Below are 19,858 nucleotides of genomic sequence, written 5' to 3'. Positions count from 1 at the left end.
CACCTCCTCCTCCTTTCAGCTCAGAACTTACCTCTTCAGCTGCCCTAACACCTTAGTTTCCAGGGGAACCTGATAAACCAAACTGTTCTCATCGACTAATGGGGAATGGAGCCCTATAGAAACCTAGAAGGAACTTGCTCTTCTATCTCTGTGCAAACCTACAACAGCCTTCCCTTCTTCCAGTCATAAAATCAGCCTCCAGCTAACTAGCATTCCCTTCTGTGCCAAAATGGCCATCACTGTATGGTTCATGGCCTCTTCCCAGACGAGCCTGGCAGAGTTTGAGCCTTGGGCCTTTGGTTAACAGGTAGCAGTTGACAGATGCCAATAATCCATGCATCATTAATATCAGTTAATTCCTGGTCTGAGAATGTGATTGCATCCACCCTCTGAAACCAGCCCCATCAGACGGGGCTCTGGGCTGTCGTCTCCTCATCGTGGCACACAGGCCCTCCAAGTCCCAGACACCGCCTTCCTCTCCACCTCAGCCTGTCCTCTTTCCTACCTTGACCTTGGGGACCAGACTCACCAGAAGCTTCTCACCATGGGCTCTGAACACACACCATGAGCTTCCATACCTGCATGTGCTCTGCTTATGACACCCTCCCCACCTTCTTCACTGGCCCCCCACTTTAAACCCACGAACACAACCCAGATACCATTGGCCCAGGAGGCCTTCCCTAACTGCACCTCACTGTCTTACGCTTGCCTTCTCCATGCTTCCAATCACAATGAGTAATGTTCTTGAAGTACCTGCAATATACTCAGCACCCACAGCTGAGCAGAAAGTACTGCAAGTAGGTTATAAGCCAAGCAGTCTGAGTTCTGGGTCTGGATCATCACCATCTGCTGTGTTTGCCATTATAACTAACATTTATGGGGCACTTACAGTATACCTCCCATAGCTCTAAGACACTGACATACATACTCATCGAACTTTCATAAGTCCTATAAAATTTATTCACTACCAGATAAGTGTTATTATGTCCATTTTGAAGGTGAGAAAACTAGGGCCCAGAGTGTTTTAATTATTTAGCTAAACCACACATTAAGGAGAATGCATGGACTGTACTATCATGCATTGAAATTGCCCAGATGAGTTGAGGCCACTAGTGATATATCCAGCACGCCTTCTCCTCCTTTTTCATAATATCAAAGAGTGTATTGGCAGAAATAAAAATTGTTCAATTTAAGTTAAAAAAATAAAATAAATAAAACCTCTCCCAGTCACCTCTGCAGATGGTGTAGCCAAAGATACATAAGTCAATACCTTGGTGTATCACTTCTGGGAAACTGATTCAAAGAGGGTATACCCTACTATTACATATCTATTTGCATTTGGCCCTTTCTTCTTCTTCCTGTTTGAGACATGAAGACTGGATCTCCAACAGCCATCTTTTGGCCATGAAGCAATCCTACAGGGAAAAAATAAATCAGAAGAAAAGAAGGAATCTGTGATCCTGGTGCCACCACAAAGCAACCAGACCAGCCTTGGGTTGCCCAGCTCCCAACTTCAAGGAAGTTGGGAAGAAAACATAAGTCTTGTTTAAATCACTGTTGCCTTGATTCTTTGTTACTTGAAGCCAAATGCAATTCCTAACTCACTTATTTTGCTATGTATATGACCAACCATCCCACTGAGCTGTGTGGTCCTCAAGGGTGAATTCAAAGTCCCTTTTGCCTGCACACCATCTGTATTGACTTCAAACAATTCTAACTTTCTCGCCATCTTATTCACCCTCCCTGCAGGCAAAGGATGGGAAGCTGGGAAACAAACATTTCCAATTTCATGGCACAGAATTAAGGGAAGGGTTAAGAAACGTGTGGAGAGAAGTTGGCTCTAATGTGTGAAGTACCAACACTGGGAAGAATTGACCCAGCCTGCTCAGATGTGGGAGGGCAAGGCTGGCTGAGTACCAAGCGCTCCACCTGCTCCTCTGCTTCTAGCAGTGGTGGTGCCATTTCCACACCTGGGAAAGCCAGAGCCAGGAGCCAATTTAAACCTGGAAAGTGAAGTCAGCAGAGTACCTGAACCAGAGCTGGCTGTCAGCCTATGCAAAATAGCCAGCCTCTCCAAGTATTGCAAATTGAGGAATTATCTTACATCTCCACCCTCTGCTCACCACATCTGAAATCCAACCACAAGACAGTTGATGCCAGTGACATATAAGGCTTGCTATGCCATGCCTCTGAGACAATGAGTGCACTGGGTGTTGGGAAAGTCAACCTCTGGGAACCTTGGTTTCCTCATCTGTACAGTGGAAATAATACTGTCTACCTCTGCTTCTATATGGGGAGTTGGTAAGAAGGTCAAAAATAATGATGAACAGGAAAGTCCTTTTGTAGACAGTAAAGCATTATAAAAACCTGAGATAGTGCGTGTATTCATTTTTCTAGGGCTTCTGCTTTCACAATTACGGAAAATTCCTTCTAGGTCCCTCATTCTATATTCATTACACTGTTTTCTACACTCAAGTGTATACAGTATTAAAAAGTTGTTAAGAGATAAATCCTAATTTCATCATAAGAATAATTTTTTTCCTTCACTCTTTTCTTATTTTCATTTTTTTTGTATCTATATGAGAAGATAGATGTTAGCTGAACCTACTATGGTAATCATTTTACAATTATGTAAATTGAACCATCATGCTGGTTACCTTAAACTTACACAAAGATGTATGTCAATTATTTCTCAATAAAACCAGGAGAAAATGACTTTAACATAGTTTCCCCACCCCTGCCATCTCCCACCTCCTGTGGGGCCACCACATAATACAGAAACCAAAGTTTTTAGTCCAGTCATTAGACTCTGGCCATCTTATTGATGCCACAATTGCAGGGAAACAAGTCCAGGTCACATGTTAGTTCCTGCCCAGCCCTAAGCTGGGTGCTGTCCCCAGGGTGTAATTGCAGGGACACTGGGTACGGAAGTGTGAATCCCCATCATTTGTCAATCCCCCAGGTCAAGATCAGAAGGAATGTACTTTAATCCAACTACAGCATTAAGTCATGGGAGGAGTTGCCCATTAGCTAATCTGCCCAGAGTAGAGGTTAGCTTATCTGATTAGCTCACTGCCACTACCATGGGGAATACACGTAAATCCATGGCTGATTCATGTCAATGTATAACAAAAACCACTACAATATTGTAAAGTAATTAGCCTACAACTAATAAAAATAAATGAAAAAAAAAAAATAACAAAGGCCAAAAAAAAGAAAGTAGAGATTGAAGAGAATACAAAAAGGATATGTTAGTTTTGATCAGAGGCAAAAAGTAAATAAATAAATATAAATTGGAACCCAAAAGGACCTAAGAGATTATCTAATTAGGACACCATAAACCCAAAGGCTCTAGCTTTATTCTGTTCGCCAGTGTCATGGGGTGTTTTCCTCACATCTGAAGGCCTTTATAAGTACTTTTCATTTATAGCTCTCCTCTCCCTGTTATCCTTTTCCTGACTGCCTGCCATTGCCATGTTATCTGCTTGGCCCAAAGAGTGGCCCTGCCAGGACTCAGTCAGTTTGATTCAGTTGCTCAGTCATGTTTGACTCTGCGACCCCACGGACTGCAGCACACCAGGCTTCACTGTCCATCACCAGCTCTCAGAGCTTGCTCAAACTCATGTCCATCGAGTCGGTGATGCCATCCAACCATCTCATCCTATGTCATCCCCTTCTCTACCCACCTTCAATCTTTCCCAGCATCAGGGTCTTTTCCAATGAATCAGTTCTTTACATCAGGTGGCCAAAGTATTGGAGTTTCAGCTTCAGCATCAGTCCTTCCAATGAATATTCAGGACTGATTTCCTTTAGGATTGATTGGTTTGATCTCCTTGCAGTCCAAGGGACTCTCAAGAGTCTTCACTAACACCACAGTTCAAAAGCATCCGTTCTTCCGTGCTCAGCTTTCTTTATAGTCCAACTCTCACATTCATACATGACTACTGGAAAAACCATAGCTTTGACTAGACGGACCTTTGTTGGCAAAGTAATGTCTCTGCTTTTTAATATGCTGTCTAGGTTGGTCATAGCTTTTCTTCTAAGAAGCAAGCATCTTAATTTCATGGCTGCAGTCACCATCTGCAGTGATTTTGGAGCCCCAAAAAACAAAGTCTCTCACTGTTTCCATTGTTTCCCCATCTATTTGTCATGAAGTGATGGGACTGAATCCAGCTCTTTGGGCCCTATCCTGAGGCCCTCTGGTTAGAGCTAAGCATCTATAAGGATATAGGCACCTAAAGGAGAAGGGGATAGATAAAGGAGTGAAAGAACTGGACAAACAACATTATCTCTTCAAATCTCAGAAACCTGAATATTTCTTATAAAATGGAGCTAATACTGCCTAATGTAGCTGAAGCTCCAATACTTTGGCCACTTGATACAAAGAACTGACTCATTGGAAAAGACCCTGATGCTGTGAAAGACTGAAGATAGGAGGAGAAGGGGACAACAGAGGATGAGATGGCTGGATGACACCACCGACTCAATGGACATGAGTTTGAGCAAGGTCCGGGAGCTGGTGATGGACAGGGAAGCCTGGCGTGCTGCAGTCCATGGGGTCGCAAAGAGTCAGACACTACTGAGCAACTGAACTGAATACTGCCTATCCTTAAAAGTCTAATCAGAGAAGTCAGGTGAGTTGCCTGGGATACAGCATGTCCTCATTGAATGTTTCTTTCCTTTCCTTCCCAGAAGCCGCAAGATGCTTTCCAACACTCCTGGTGTGTGACTCCACATCACAAGTATGATCAGGGTGCTTCAGAGGGGTGAACGGAGGCAAAAAATCAGGAAGTGATCTGCCCCTTACCACTCAAGCAGCCACTTCCACTACATCTGTCACCCAGTTACCCGGACACATCCTAACAATGGTTGGAGTTATGCTGCCAACTCTACCCAAAATCTGGGTGCTGTATGTTGTCAATACAACTGGTATGGTGTCAATACAACTATATGGTGTCAATACAACTAGTGTCAATACAACTGGAATACAACACTGATTCTACACAAGTAAACCAGCCAAAGGCAGAGACCAGTCACAACAAACAAGTCAAGAGGTTTCTCACTGGTTTCTTTCCCTTGCTTTATTCTTTTGAAGAACAATACATCTCACAGATTCCTGTCTTTTAAGTTGTCCCCTGGGTCAGCTCACTATTGGCACATGGAGCCCAACCTAGCCAGTCATCTCAGCAACCCAGCCAAACCTCAGTCAACAGGGGCAAAATGACTGACATCATGGAAAGCCACGACCTAGGGGCTGGGCACTATTTGGCCTAATGAGTTGGGTGCCCAAAAAGACTGTCCAGCTCCAGTTGGCTGATCCATTGGAGAGATTCCTGTGCCCTGGGCCAGTCTCCTGATCTGCTGGTGAACATTATCCCCACTTTCAATGACTAAGTCAGTCTGATCACAATAGAAACCAAGGGGGTCTGGCCCTGGCTGAAATCTTGGCATTTCTGCCACTAGTAAGCAGTGAACTTACAGCTGAAACCCACCTCTTCTTTCTCTCTCTCCTCCTAGTATTATCTTTCTTTGGATTTTCCATAGAGTTTCATTTCTTAGCAGCTGTTTCCCTGGGTTTTTATCATTTTACACTAATTTCCTCTTTGTCACTAGTCTTAAGTCCTACTCTCCCTCTGCCTCTGCCTCCTCCACATTTCTCTTTCTTCCTCCTTCTCCTCCCTGTCTCCTTTCTGTAAACATTCCTTGAAATGCTTGAGTTCCGATGAGAATTGAAGAAATCTGTCAAAGAGGGTGAACTAGGAGAATTTGCTGGTTAAAAGCAGAAGCCTTGGTGCCAGCTTTGAATTTGAAGCCAAGATTTGCCACTTAGTAATTATGTAAACTTTGGGCACATGATCTAGCCACCCTGAGCCTCAGTTTCCTCAACTTGACAACAGGTGTAACAAGACTCATTTCATGGGATCAAGGGGAACACTGTGTATATATAAACTGTTTTCTCAGCAACATGCCTAGTATATGGTATACTGTAAATAAAATTTAACTTGGCAGGGGGGGAAAATTTAACTTAGGAGGGGATAAAGGTATTAACACAATCTTTGTTCTCTTTCACAAAGTAAATCAGCAAGGTTCCAGCTGGGTTTGTGGAAGGTCTGAGGCTCTAAGACTTGCCAGGGATTGGGAGACATGTGGTCGGTAGCCAAAGGCTGAGTCCCATTACTCTCCCACATGCAAAACAGATCCTATTTTCTCTCTTTTTCATGTTGGGTCTCTGAAAAATATTCTGAAAAAAGGATTCCATAGCCATGAAAAAAATTTTGGAACTGGCTTAAACTGATTTTTCACCTGTCCTTTTCCTGGTATTTTCCCCTTCGTATTCATTCCAAAGAGTAAGTCCCTGACATGCAGAACCTACTAAATCATTGTTCCAGTCCCTGTCATTTCCTTGAGCTTAAACCTTCCTCTCTCCATGAAAAGTTGTAACTGACATTTCTATTTTGCAAAGAAGATGTTGAGGAGTTTAACCCATCGAGCAGACTCTCTTGGGAGTTCATTTTCACAGGCCCGACTATCAGACAGTGAAAGACAGTTATTAGGTGCTCAGTTTCATTTGAAAAGAGTCAATTGCCCATTTTCTTTACCATTTGAGAAATGTGGTTATACTCAGAATTTCACATGAGAGCCTGTGGTTGCGAATTGAATTTGAAAAAGTGATCTCCATCCTAGGCAATGCTGTTTCACTACTCTAAAAAAAATTCTCTTAAAAAAAACAAGCATGACCTTATTGAAAACAGACCAGAAACAAAGGTCATCTTTATGATCTGTAATTCCCTCAATGAATCCCCTGGAGGTAGAGGCCCTGTCACTCCGTGTTCACCAATGTATTCAGGCTTCCACAGCTTCTAGGCTTCTGGCAGGCAAGTTCAGAGGCCTCTTTCTCCCCCCAACCCCCACCCCGACGCCATATCCATTTTGCATCCCCACATTTATTTGCATCCTTGTGTTTTGCAGAGGGAAGTAGGACACTGCAAGTGCCTAGGGAGGAAAGAATCCTATGGGGTTACTCATCCCAGTAGTGAGCCCACATGAAGGTGCATGTGGTTCAGGCAAACCACTGTAGGATTAATGTTCATGAAAGATGATGTGTACAGACAGAACTATTTGAAGATCTAGGAAACCAAGAGGGACATTTGACTGAAAATTCAATGGTAGCAAAGCTCAGGCCAAATCATATATCACTGTAGTCTAAGGGCCTAACACATTGCTGGCATACAACAGACACTCAAGAGAGAGCCACTGAATGATGAATGAATGAATGAAAGAAAAAGGAAAAAGAGCTTAGGAAAAAGTCATTCTCCCTTACCTCCCCCACCCATTCCACAATAGTTCATAGTGGGGCTAATGGCCTTTCTGCTTCCCCTCATGTTACTCTCCAATTTATCCTTCTATGCTGCAGCAAGAGTGAGCCATTTGAAACTTAAATCAAGTCTGCTAGGCCTATGGCAGGTATGGTCCCTGGCTAGCTCAGTGGCCTCATCCACTTTCTTCCTATCCCTTTAATTTCTACTCCAGCCACTCTGACCTACTGTCCATTCCCAGGATAAGCGAAGCTCATTCCTACCTCAGGGCCCTTGCACTTACTGTTTCATTAGCCTAAAACACTATTTCTATAGATTTTTAAATGAAAAAATACTTTCTTATCATTCAAACCTCATGTCAAATGATACCTCCTCAGAGTGTCCTTTCTTGAGCACTCAATCTAAAGTAGCCTCCTGTTCATTCTCTATCATGTCATCATTTTCTTTTTCCTCACAACAGTAAGCACTTGGGAAATTATTTAGCTCATTTCTTTGTTTTCACGATTATTGTCAGTCTTGGGCTCTAGAATGCAAGCTCCTTCAATTGTATTCACTGTCTAATCCTCCAATGCCTGGAACAGAATGGCACATGCAGGCCTCTATAAATATTTTGTGTTGTTTTTTTTTTCCATTTATTTTTATTAGTTGGAGGCTAATTACTTTACAACATTGCAGTGGTTTTTGTCATACATTGAAATGAATTAGCCATGGATTTACATGTATTCCCCATCCCGGTCCCCCCTCCCACCTCCCTCTCCACCCCATCCCTCTGTGTCTTCCCAGTGCACCAGGCCTGAGCAGTTGTCTCATGCATCCAACCTGGGCTGGTGATCTGCTTCACCCTAGATATACATGTTTCGATGCTGTTCTCTTGAAACATCCCACCCTCGCCTTCTCCCACAGAGTCCACAAGTCTGTTCTATCCATCTGAGTCTCTTTTTCTTTTTTTTTGCATATAGGGTTATCGTTACCATCTTTCTAAATTCCATATATATGTGTTAGTATACAAATACTTTGAATGAATTAATAAAAGCAGCCTTGTCATCCTAAGGGCTCTGGGAAACAAGTGAATTCTCCCAGGAGGCTAATGCATCAGAAGCAGAAAATAGATGCCTCAAACAGAAGTGCCAAGAAGGAAGAAATATGAATGATAATAGCTAACATTTGTAGAGTACTTACTATATGCCAGATATTTTTCCAAGCCCTCAATATTTATCATCTATAATTCTCACAGTCATCCTTGGAGGTAGGTCATATTATTCCTATTTTTTAGATAAGTTGATGTTTTTGAACTGTGGTGTTGGAGAAGACTCTTGAGAGTCCCTTGGACTGAAAGGAGAACAAACCAGTCAATCCTAAAGGAAATCAGTCCTGAATATTCATTGGAAGGACTGACGCTGAAGTTCCAGTACTTTGGCTACCTGATACAAAGAACTGACTCCTTGGAAAAGACCCTGATTCTGGTAAAGACTGAAGGCAGGAGGAGAAGGTGATGACAGAAGATGAGATGGTTGGATGGCATCACCAACTTGATGGACATGAGTTTGAGCAAGCTCCAGGAGTTGGTGATGGACAGGGAAGCCTGGCGTGCTGCAGTCCATGGGGTCACAAAGGGTCGCACACAACTGAGCGGCTGAACTGAACTGAAGTGATACAAAGAGAGTAAACAACATATCCTCTAATTAAAGTGGAAAATAGAAAAGCAAAAAAACAAACCAGACTATGAACCACTACACTACAGTGCTTTCTTCACACTGTCTTACTCAAAGCATACATGGGCTAACAGCCACTCCTGGGGAGAGACTATAGGAGGCAGGTAGAAATATGAAGCAAGTCATAACATCACTAAGTATTAGAGGAATGCAATCAATGGTCAGAATGAAATATCACCTCACAATGGTCAGAATGGCCATCGTCAAAAAGTCTACAAATCTGATTATGCTAGAGAGGGTGCAGAGAAAAGCAAATCCTCCTACACTGTTGGTAGGAATGTAAATTGGTATAGCCACTATGGAAAACAGTATGCAGATTCTTCAAAAACCTAAAACTACAGTTACCATATGATCCAGCAATCCTATTCCTGGACATATATCCAGAAAAGATGAAAACTCAAATTCAAAAAGACTCATACACCCCAGTGTTCATTGCAGCATTATTTACAATAGTCAAAACATGGAAGCAACCCAAGTCCATTAAAAGATGAATGGATAAAGAAGATGTGGTATATATATATGTGTGTGTGTATATGTGCGTGTGTGTATATATATATATATATATTACAAATACATGCATGTATATATATATACACACACACACACAATGGAATACTACTCAGCAATAAAAAAGAATGAAACAATGCTATTTGCAGCAACAAGGATGAATCTAGAGATTATCATACTAAGTGAAGTAAATTAGACAAAAAATAACAAATACCAAATGGTATCACTTATATGTGGAATCTAAAAATATGATACAAATTAACTTATCTACAAAACAGAAACAGATTCGTACACATAGAAAACAAACATATGGTTACCAAAGGGGAAAGGTGGGGGAGGGATAAATTTGGAGTTTGGGATTAATAGATATACACTATTACATATAAAATACATAACCAACAAGGACCCACTGCATATAGCATAGGGAACTATACTCAATATCTTATAATAACCTATAGTGGAAGAGAATCTGAAGAAAAAAAAAGAATATAAATGTATAATTGAATGGTCTCAGGTTAATAGAAAATGCCCTGGAGTCTGCCATTTAGCCTTTTGGCCAAAAACATTTCTGGTAAAACTCCATACCCACAGCTGCAGCAGTACCTGATGGCAGTCCCTCTGCCACCATCCAGGTCTGTGTGATCTATAGCCTGAGAGCCTAAAGACATGTTTTGCTGAATCTTTACAGTATAGCCTACATAAACATTCTTTAAAATTATACCTGTGGCCAACCCTTAAAATTAGGATACTGCACATTTAAGTTCAGATTTCTGGCTTCCATCAGAACACAAGAACTTATAATACTCATCTTGGTTTAACACCTAGCACAGTCAGTCAGAACTGAGCCACAGAAGTCCTCCTGGAAAGGAGCATGTGCAACTAGTTCATCATGGTCTCCATCACTCCCTAGTTTGTGTTTAATACTGAGCCTTATACTTCTGTCTGTGTGTATTCACTTACATGGGCTGTTTATGTTTTGAGTGTTAAGTTAATGATCAATGGTGGGCATTTACCACCGTACCCTGCACTGCTGGGACAGCTCTAACTGGCCTCTCAGCCTCCAGTCTTAATCAACCCACAGCCATTATTCCCAGTGCTACCAGATCCCAAATAACGGCCAGGGAAGAGATCAGGCACATAGCCAGGATTCAAACGTGAATTCATCCCTGGCACTACCACCTGCTGTGCTGCTGTCCTCCCCTCCCTACACTTTCCTCATCTTTAAAATGGGAAAATAATAATACTCACTTTGGATGGCCAAAGAACATTTTTTAAATATGAACAAATTCCAAGGCACATATGCCATTCTGGGCATCATATACTATTTATATCTGTCTCGATTGTTCTTTTACCCAGAATCTTCATCATTTGATTGAAAATAATAAGATACACAAAGAAGCAAGGAAAAAATACCCTTCTGCCAAGAGAGAAAATATACAACAGAACTAGACCCACAAAAAACCTAGATTTAGAAGTATCAGACAGGGACATTATAACTACTATAATGAATAAGTTAAAGGACTTAGTATTAAAAAGGTGGACAAAATATATGAATGATGGGGAGTTTCAGCTATTAAAAAAGGGTCAGATGAAAATTCTAAACATGAAAACACAACATCAGAGATAAAGAATTACCCAGACAGACTTGTTCAACAAATGGGACAAGCAGAAGAAAGGATAAGTGAATTTGAAGATAGAAAATTTTTATACAAAAATGAAAAAAGAACAATCAGTGAAAAAAAAACCCAAGAGCTATGAGACAATACCAAATTGCCTGACATAAATGAGACTGAGTGCCAGAAGGAGAAGAGACAGAATAGGGCAGATGAAGTATGTGAACAAATCACAGTCAATGAGAGAAACAGACAAAGCAACAATTATAGTTAGAGATTTCAACTTTTTTCTTGCCAATAATTGGTAGAAAACTTAAAACAATAGCAACTCGACCTAATGCATAGAATACTGCATCTCAGAGAATTAACTTTCTTTTCAAATGTTCATGAAATATCCAAAAGTAGACCATATTCTACGCCACAAAAACTAATCTTAAAAAATTTAACAATAAATCGGGTAGAGAGGGAGGTGGGAGGGGGGATCGGGATGGGGAATACATGTAACTCCATGGCTGATTTATGTCAATTTATGACAAAACCCACTTCAATACTGTAAAGTAATTAGCCTGCAACTAATAAAATAAATGGAAAAAAAACATTAAAAAAATTTAACAATAAAGAAAGATATATTTTCTGATGACAATGATGTTCAATTATAAATCATCAATAGAATGACACTGAGAAAATTCTCAAATATGTGGGTAATAAATAGAACACTTCTAAATAATCTACAGGTCAAAGAAATAACAAGGAGGATTAGAACATAGTTTTTAACTAAATTGAAATGATAGGAAGTCTTAAAAATTTGTAGGATTCAGAGATTTCTCTGGTGGTCCATTTCCCAGTGCAGGAGGTTCAGGTTCAATCCCTGGTCAGGGAACTAGATCCCACATGCCATAGCTAAGAATTCATATGTGACAACTGAAAGATCCCATGTGCCACAACTAAGACCTGGCAGAGCCAAATAAATAATTTTTTAAATGTGTAGGATGCAGTTAAAGCAGAGCTTAAAGAGAAACAAATAGCATTAAGTTTTCATATTAAAAAAGAAGAAAGGTGCTAAAATCAATTACCAAAGTTTCCACTTTACGAAACTAAAAACAAGAGCAAATTAAAACCAAAGCAAGGAAATATAAAGATAAGAGCAGAAAACATTGAAATAGAAAACAAATATAGTAAGCAAAACAGAAATATAGAAAGTTGATGCTTTGGAAAGATCAATAAAATTGATAAACTGATCAAGAAAAAAGGACAGAGACCTAAATTACCAATATTGTGAATGAAAGAAGGACTGTCATAGAAGATCAGATATTAGAAATGATAATGTAATATTATGAACAAGTTCCTGACAATTAATTTGACAACTTAGATGAAATAAACAAATCCCTGACCAAAACTCATTCAAGAAGAGAAAACTTGGGTGGCCTTATATCTACTAAAGAGATTGTATTCATAGTTAAAGTCCTTCCCACAAAATAAAATTTGTTTTACTAGGGAATTCTACCTAAAGAAGACGCAATATCAATTCTACATGAACTCTTTCCAAAAATAAAAGAGGAAAAGAATACTTTCTGGGGACTTCTCTGGTGGTCCAGTGGTTAGGGCTTCAAGTTTCCAGTGTAAGGGACATAGGTTCGATCCCTGGTCAGGGAATTAAGATCCTGCATGCCACATGGCTTGCCCAAAATAAAAATAAAAACACTTTCCAACTTGTTTTACCAGTTTTCCATTATACTGACATTAACCACACAACCCAGTGATTCTATTCCAAGGAATTTACCTGAGAGAAATGAAAACATATGTCCTCCCAAAGATTTATACAGGAATGTTTATTGTATATTTACTGCTAATAGCCCAAAACTGGAAACAACACAAATGTCCATCAATTGGTGAGTGGATAAACAAATTATGGCATATAGTGGAGTACTACTCAATAATAAAAAGGGACAAACTAGTCAGAAACATGGATGAATCTCAAAAGCAATATGCTAAGTGAATAAAAAGACACAAAAGACCACATATTGTATGATTCCATTCAAAAGACAGCCTGCTGCTGCTGCTGCTAAGTCACTTCAGTCATGTCCAACTCTGTTCGACCCCATAGACAGCAGCCCACCAGGTTCCTCTGTCTCTGGGATTCTCCAGGCAAGAATACTGGAGCGGGTTGCCATTTCCTTCTCCAATGCATGCATGCCTGCTAAGTTGCTTCAGTCGTATCTGACTCTGTGCAACCCTATGGACAGCAGCCCACCAGGCTCCTCTGTCCACGGGATTCTCTAGGCAAGAATACTGGAATGGGTTGCCATATCCTTCTCCAAAAGACGGTCTAGAAAAGGCAAAAGTATAGGGACAGGAAACAGGTAAGTGGTTTCTAGGGACTAGGAATGGGGAGAGGGGGTTAATAGCAAAGAGGCATGAAGGAACTTCTGGGGATGATGAAAATGTTCTATATTTTGATTATGATAGCATTTATACATTTATACATTCCTGTATAAATTTATATATTCCTGTTGTTGGAGAAGACTCTTAGGAGTCCCTTGGACAGCAAGAAGATCCAACCAATCCATCCTAAAGGAGATCAGTCCTGAATATTCATTAGAAGGACTGATGCTAAAGATGAAACTTTGGCCACCTGATGCGAAGAATTGACTCATTTGAAAAGATCCTCATGCTGGGAAAGATTGAAGGCAGGAGGAGAAGGGGGCAACAGAGGATGAGATGGTTGGATGGCATCACCAACTCAATGGACATGAGTTTGAGTAAACTCCGGGAGTTGGTGGTGGACAGGGAGGCCTGGCGTGCTGCAGTCCATGGGGTCGCAAAGACTCGGACACAACTGAGTGACTGAACTGACTGATAGCTGATCCACTTTGTTGTACATAAGAAACTAACACAACTTTATAAAGCAATTATATTACAATAAAAAAGTGATTTTATCATACCTAAATTATATCTCAGCAAATTTTAAATCTTTTTAAGAATGTCACCATTGTGGGAGATTGGGTAGAAACTACACAGGATTTTTCTGTAGCATTTCATACAGATGAATGTGAATCTACAATTATATCAAAATTTAAAACTTTTAAATAATAAAAAAAAATTTATTTTAAGACACTTTAAAATCTCTTTAAGAGATAGAGCAGAAAATGTTACTTCTATTTACTAAAAAAAGGAAGAAAAAGGTTTATCCTATAAATCAAAGCTCAGAAATAATGTAGATCACACCCCTAGGTAGAAGTTCAAGGTAATTTACCCAGTGTTGTATTCATGTGAGACAAAGTGATGACTTCTCCTCTGAGTTTGCTCAAGATGCCATCAGAAAGCCACTGCCAATTATGATTCAAAACGGTTCCAAAGTTTAGAAGGAATTCTGCAATCATCTTCAGCAACAAACTTCAGCTTGAGATCTTACCAAAAAGGCTCATAGTGACAGCTGTGCTAAGAATCAAAGTCAAACAGCAACTATTCCAAATCTCCCAGCCGTACTTTCCACTAGTAGAAAAGGACAACCCAGGACAAGTGGCCCTTGCCTAACAAGAGACTGGTGAGCCACAAAAATACTTCCCCAAAAGTCCACGGGGACATAAAGGGCTAGAACTGTCCACAGCAGTTGGTGAAGTTCCTCTTTTAGGCTCCACATCTGCCTGGCAGACTTCCTCCCTTTGATCTGGCAGACCGGGTTCCAATAACCACAGACTGGCATCACTATGGACTAAGCAGGGGCTGAGGCATTCTGGGAGGAAGCGAAGGGGCAAACGGTTAAACAGGGCCTGAACTCTGATCTGAGCAAAAGGCTCTCCATGCATTCATCTAGAAGCTAGAACCTAACTTTCATCAGAAGACTTGAGGTTCATCCTGGATCAGTTATTGTGGGACCTTGTGCAAATTCTGTGACCTCAGTTTTCTCAACACTGGTAGTCATAATACATCATGAGAAAGATATTAAAACATAATGAGGTCATGGTTATTCAAACGGTGGATTTCTCTTTTTCCCTAAGTCAGTGTTTTCCACAGTGTAGCACCAAGAAGGTACATTAAAAATTTTAGGTTAGACTTTTTTAAAACTTATAAACTAATTTAAAGAGCATTAGAAGAACAGAACTAGTTCATCTACCTTGCTAAGATGAAATATAGTTTAAAATGGAATCCAAGTGAAACCTATGTTAAAAATATATTAGGTTAATAATTTTTAAACATACTAAGAAGACATGGCAAAATAATAAAGATGATTAAAATTTGAGATATAATACTGCCAGCTATGAGAACCAGGGCTGTGAATTTCATCACTGGGTCTCCTGGAAGGAGCACTTGAGGCCTTTTACATTATATAACACAATACTCTGTAAGAACCCAGGGACACATTATTTTTGGTCAAAGATCAGATACAGCTGTACTTCTCTTAAGTATTTGGTTTATCTAATGGACACTGCAAACTGTATAATTGATTGTTTCCTTGTTTGCACTGAGAAGAAAGCTTAAAGCATAAACTGAGGACCAATTACCACATGTGTATAAGACTGTGTTATATTCGTTGTTTATGAGCCTCACTACTAAGTTAGTATCATTTTTAAAAATTTCTCTTCTATATTTAACTTGTCTTCTTATATTTTATATCCTTTTAAAACGCCTTAAGTCTTATTTGAAATTAAAAACGAGATAAACTGTTAAATGTTCTAAGTTTTCTTTTCTTTTTTTAAAGACAGCATAGGCAAAATGTGTCAGACTCCAGGGATTGTTCTTTCTGAACCTTTTGGTGTCCCTAGGTTAATACAGGTTCAAGCAGGCTTTGATTAGAGTGAGACAATCAAATCAGCTTCATTTTAAAATTAGTCCTTGTCGAAAGTCATTCTTTTCAGTATTACATCACTGAGGTACAGAGTTTTGACTGATATCATACCTGGGTAACCCCATGGACCTTAAGAAAAATGGGAAGTGGGTGCTGTGGCGGAATTGGGCTTCCTCCTTTTTCCTCAAAAGCCAAACTTGCTGACAAAAAAGAAAAAAAGGAAAAAAAAAAACCAAGTTAAAATGATACCAAAATCTGGCATCAGAGCACTCAGAATACCCGCAACAATGGGAAGCTATTTTATTCACAGTTTATACACTGAGTCTTCTAAACTAGCACACTTTTGCTGACTGTATCTCCCTGCATCTTTTCCAGCGTGAGAAGGGTGGGTATTTGTTTTGTATCTACCACCCATATTTTTCAATATTTTGGTTACATTCAAAAATTCAACTAGAACTAGCTAAGGGTAAAAGATAGATTGGGGTGGGGTGGGGGAGGGAATTATTACAAATTATTCATGTGAAGATTGAACAACCAAATCATTGCATAAAGTAGATCTCAAAGACCTCTGGAATCAGAAACTTAAATGCCACCAAGACCCTCTCTGGGCCTCTCATCTGTTTCATTCTGTAAGGTCAACTTTATTCTTCTTTGAATTATCCAGGAACATGGCTACTCAAAGCTTCAGTATCTCAAATCTCACAATGCACAAACCCACAGAGGAACTCAGACTTACTTTCACTAGTCTCAATCTCAAAAATGCTACAAATGGATCCAACTGGCTAATTCTGGGTCAGCTACCCATTACTGAACTCATCAATGGTAGCTGTAAGTTTAGGTATTAGGACTGGTCTAAATTAGATCAGGTGCTGACCTGCAAGCCATTAAATACTATACATGAGAGAAATCTTTAAGAAGATAAAGCCCTCACTCAAGTCACATTTGTTAAAATTAGAGAAAGATGACAGATGGAGAAGATAGACTGTTATGGGCAGAAAAAAAATTACTATCGAGTGTTTTAGGAAATCAGAATTATTAGACAAACATACAGTTTTCATGTCAAGCAGGATTTCAAGACTCATAACAAGTGCCACCTACCCCAAAAAAACTTTCCTGCTAATTATTGCCAATTATTAAACCCTTCCCTCACTGGCCTACCCATTATGTTTATGCGAACTATAGAAAAGGAAAGTGAAAGTGGTAGTCACTCAGTCATGCCTGACTCTTTGCAACCCCATGGACTGTAACCTGCCAGGCTCCTTTGACCATGGAATTCTACAAGTAAGAACACTGGAATGGGTGGCCATTCCCTTCTCCAGGGCATCTTTCCAACCCAGGGATCAAAGTTGGGTCTCTTGTACTGCAGGCAGATTCTTTACCATCTGAGCCACCAGGGAAACCCAGGTAGCTACCAGGGAAGCTACCAGGGAAGTGAACTATACCTTTCACTAATTATATTTAATTTCTCATTTGAGTATACACTACATTAAATTGTCTTCTAGCATATTATTTCAAATTTTTTCTTCTCTACTTGATTAGAGTAGATCATTACTTGCCTAGTGATAAAAACTGGCCATTTCTTGCTTACGTAGTCACAATGATTGGCATTAATTTATTATTGCTCCCAAGAAAGATACTGCATTTAAACTGGGGTCTGCTACACACAAAGTCTGAACCCAAGGGAGTAATTATAATTTTGGAACATCTTTGGTAGTCTAATCTACAACCCAAATACTGTCAAATCAAACATAACCTCCACCATAGTACTCCAATATTATCATCACTGCTATCATCATCAGCTTGGGTTAAACTCAGAGCAATTATCCATCCGGGGGTACCATCTGGAGCTAGAGAGGGGAGAACAGCATCACATTATGGTTAAGATCGTGGCCAAGCAGACCTGAATTTGGTCTAAGTTCTGCCACTTAGTTGTGTGACTAAAGTCAAATTACTTCATACTTCTGAACATCAGTTCCCTCACTATAAAGTGGGTGCAACAAGAATACCTACTTCAGGGAGCTGTTTTCAGGATTAAATGAAATAAAATGTCTGAAGCCTCTGGTACCTGGGAGTGTACCTCGTACACAGGAAGTGTTACTGAAACACAAGTCCATGTGCCTGACACCATGGCCAGTGAAGCCAAACAATATCAAACTGTCAGTGTGTGGAACAGAGTAAGGTTTATTGAAGGTCATGCAAGGAGATGGTTGCCTCATGCCTTAAAAACCCCAAACTCCCTGAAAACTTTCAGCAAAGCTCTTCTCTAGGAAAGCTGACGAAGGGGCATAGTTAGTTGTTGTAAACTTACTGGTGTCAGATCCTTTGTTCTTGAGGTCAGGTCATGGTCAGGTAACCATGTTCCTGTAAATCACTACCAAATGAATATTATTCTCTGCCCTGACAAGAAAGGGTGAGGTCCTGGGTACAACTTTCACCCTCTGAGGTCCAGGTCTTGGCTGAGAGGAGGCACAGCTCAGTTGGCGGCTCCCTCAGGGCCAGGTCCCCAGACACTGCCCGGCTGTCATCACTGAGGGAGCCAGCACCTGGGACCCAACTGGCCCTCACATGTCTAAGGCCATCTGTATGGCGGAGGCAGGTCCCACAAACTGTGCCCCAGGCAGACGGCTATTGCTCTTAGTTCGCAGAGACAGGGACTGGGGAGAGGTTCACCACCTCCTCAAGTGTTGGGCTTGGCCAGTGGGTGACCTTGGCAAGGTCTCTGGAGGCCTGCAAGACACAGTCCCCAGCCTGTTCTCTGGAACCCCCAGCTCACCCACTGATCCAAGGCTGGGTGAAGCCTGGTGAAGCCTGGATCTGCCTCTTACCTCACTCTCTGGCTGACAACCACCACTCCTCTGACCGCTGGCTGAATGGGCCACTAACGGTCGCTTACTGATAGTTGGCTGCTTGTGGGAGGGGCCGACTGCACCGCCAACCAATGGCTGAGCAGCACCACTAACGGTCACTCATTGACAGTTGGAAGCTTGGGGGAGGGGCCCACTGTGGCATTAACCAACGGCTGAACAGGACCGATACCGGTCCCAGGTAACCGTTCCTTGCCTGCCCGACAGGGTAGGGGGCAATGGCACAGCAACTAAGTGCACAGTGCTAAGGGCTGCACTCCACCGAACTCTATTACGTAAGTGCTCAAAAAATGAGAGCATTTTATTAAAGTTGTAATTCAAATAATGTGTCCCATTCCCCCATAAACATATACATTCATCAAGATACATGACACACATGCACACAAAAGATATGTGACACAACTTTTAGTTGGAGAATACAATAATTATGTCTAAACTCTATGTGGAAGGGGCTAAAAAAATCACAATAGTATATTCAAGTGAGAGCATGCTAAGTTGCTTCAGCTGTGTCTGACTCTGCAAACCAATGGACCACAGCTCACCAGGCTCCTCTGTCCATGGGATTTTCCAGGCAAGAATACTGGAGTGGGTTGCCATGCCCTCCTCCTGGGGATCTTCCTGACCCAGAGATCAAACCCGCATCTCTTACATCTTCTGCATTGGCAGGCAGGTTCTTTACCAGTTGCACTACCTGGGAAGCCCTGGAGACCTTATACAAAAGACTTAAACTCTCTGTGCCTCAATTTCCTCATTCATGATGAGGCAGTTATAATAGAATTGACCTCATAGGGCTGTGGCAAGGATTAAATGAGATAACGGCTTTAGAGACTTAGGCATATGAACCTGAGCTCTTACTATAAATGTTAGGTCTTATTATCAAGGAATACCCTGGGTATTACTGAATAGTCATCATCTCAAAAACCTCTAACAGAAACTTTCAAAATACTTTACTATCATAAACTTATTTTTAGAACTAAAAGGGATCTTAGAAACTACCACATCTAAGAACTGCCAACTGTCATCTTGCAGAATTATTGTTTAGACCACACTATGATTTTTA

General features: G+C 40.8%; 1 long non-coding RNA gene across 3 annotated transcripts in view; it reads right to left on the bottom strand.

The window, feature by feature from the left end:
* Window positions 1-18,875, bottom strand: part of LOC110143649 (uncharacterized) — a 33,007-nt gene extending 14,132 nt beyond the window's left edge. The window contains exons 1-3 of one of the 3 annotated variants that reach the window (XR_011486958.1): window positions 18,760-18,875; window positions 16,046-16,134; window positions 1,271-1,415 (exon numbers count right to left, since the gene is read on the bottom strand). This is a non-coding gene — a long non-coding RNA (uncharacterized lncRNA). The remainder of the gene's footprint in view (window positions 1-1,270; window positions 1,416-16,045; window positions 16,135-18,759) is intronic. The other 2 variants (XR_002315637.2, XR_011486957.1) reach the window with 2 other exon arrangements.
* Window positions 18,876-19,858: the final 983 nt, after the last annotated feature.

Source organism: Odocoileus virginianus, chromosome 3 (assembly GCF_023699985.2).
Source record: "Odocoileus virginianus isolate 20LAN1187 ecotype Illinois chromosome 3, Ovbor_1.2, whole genome shotgun sequence".
In the NCBI taxonomy this organism is placed as follows: Eukaryota; Metazoa; Chordata; class Mammalia; order Artiodactyla; family Cervidae; genus Odocoileus; species Odocoileus virginianus.
Note: the sequence above shows the minus strand (reverse complement) of the source record. Positions and strands in the feature narration are given on the sequence as shown.